General features: G+C 36.0%; 1 non-coding gene across 1 annotated transcript; it reads left to right on the plus strand.

Moving 5' to 3' along the window:
• Positions 1-792: 792 nt before the first annotated feature.
• LOC112761963 (small nucleolar RNA R71) lies at positions 793-900 on the plus strand. The gene has a single exon (XR_003182329.1). It is a non-coding gene; the product is annotated as a small nucleolar RNA R71 (small nucleolar RNA).
• The last annotated feature ends 1,046 nt before the right edge of the window (positions 901-1,946 follow it).

Here is a 1,946-nt window from a genome sequence, read left to right on the forward strand (position 1 = left end):
CTCACTCTCTCCAGGTTCGGCTATGTTGGTCATTGTTATGGTCTTGCACTCTCTCTTGGGATTTTCTTCTGTATTGCTTGGGAGAGTATTGGGAGAAGTTTCAATAATCTTCTTACTCAGCTGACCCACCTGTGCCTCCAAATTTCTAATGGAGAACCTTGTTTCATTCATGAAACTTAGTGTGGTCTTGGATAGATCAGATACTATGGTTGCCAGGCCAAAATGGCTCTGTTCAGAATTCTCTGTCTGTTGCTGAGAAGATGATGGAAAAGGCTTGCTATTGCTAAACCTATTTCTTCCACCATTATTATTATTATTGAAGCCTTGATTAGGCTTCTGTTGATCCTTCCATGAGAAATTTGGATGATTTCTCCATGAAGGATTATAGGTGTTTCCATAGGGTTCTCCCATGTAATTCACCTTTGCTATTGTAGGGTTTTCAGCATCATGAGTTTCTTCTTCAGAAGATGCTTCTTTAGTACTATTGAATGCAACTTGCAATCCATTCAGACTCTGAAAAATCATATTAACTTGCTGAGTCAATATTTTGTTCTGAGCCAATATGGCATTCAGAGTATCAATTTCAAGAACTCCATTCTTCTGAGGCGTCCCATTGTTCACAGGATTCCTCTCAGAGGTGTACATGAACTGGTTATTTGCAACCATTTCAATGAGTTCCTGAGCTTCTGTAGGGGTTTTCAGATGAAGAGATCCTCCTGCAGAATGGTTCAATGACATTTTTGACAACTCAGACAGACCATCATAGAATATACTTATGATGCTCCATTTTGGAAGCATGTCAGTAGGACACCTTTTGATCAGTTGCTTATATCTTTCCCAAGCTTCATAGAGGGATTCTCCTTCCTTCTGTCTGAAGGTTTGGATTTCCACTCTAAGCTTGCTCATCTTTTGAGGTGGAAAGAATTTGGCCAGGAAAGCACTGACCACCTTATCTCAAGAGTTCAGGCTTTCCTTAGGTTGTGAATCCAACCATGTTCTAGCTCTGTCTCTTACAGCAAAAGAGAAAAGTATAAGCCTGTAGACCTCGGGATCAACTCCATTGGTCTTGACTGTGTCACATATTTGCAAGAATTCAGCCAAAAACTGATGAGGATCTTCCATTGGAAGTCCATGAAACTTGCAATTCTGCTGCATTAGAGAAACTAATTGAGGCTTAAGCTCAAAGTTGTTTTCTCCAATTGCAGGAATTGAGATACTTCTTCCATAGAAGTTAGAAGAGGGTGCAATAAAGTCACCAAGCATCTTCCTTGCATCTCCACCATTGTTATTAGGTTCGGCCATATCTCCTTCTTGTTCGAAAATTTCTGTTAGGTCCTCTCCAGAGAGTTGTGCCTTAGCTTCCCTTAGCTTCCTCTTCAGAGTCCTTTCAGGTTCAGGGTCAGCTTCAACAAGAATGTTCTTATCCTTGTTCCTGCTCATATGAAAAAGAAGAGAACAGAAAAGAATAGGAATCCTCTATGTCACAGTATAGAGATTCATTTATGTGAGTAGAAGAAGAGAAGAATAGAAGAAGTAGAAGAGAAAAATTCGAACACAGAGAAGAAGAAGGGGTAGAATTCGAAAATTAAATAAAATAAAATAAAAATATTTTTGTTTTTATTTTAACTATTAGTTAGAATTTGAAAATTAAAAAGAGAAATAAAATTAAAATTAAAATTTGAAACAATTAGTTAATTAAAATGAATTTTGAAAAAGTGGGGAGGAGTTTTTGAAAATTAGGGAGAGAAAAGTAGTTAGGTAGTTTTGAAAAAGATATGAAATAGTAACACAAACAAAAAGTCAAGTAGTTAATTGAAAAAGATTTGAAAATCAATTTTGAAAAGATAAGAAGTTAAAAAAGATTTTGAAAAAGATGTGATTGAAAATCATTTTGAAAAAAAAGATTTGAAAAGGAAATTAAAAAGATTTGATTTTTGAAATTAAAG

The sequence above is a fragment of the Arachis hypogaea genome, chromosome 16 (genome assembly GCF_003086295.3).
Source record: "Arachis hypogaea cultivar Tifrunner chromosome 16, arahy.Tifrunner.gnm2.J5K5, whole genome shotgun sequence".
Lineage (NCBI taxonomy): Eukaryota > Viridiplantae > Streptophyta > Magnoliopsida > Fabales > Fabaceae > Arachis > Arachis hypogaea.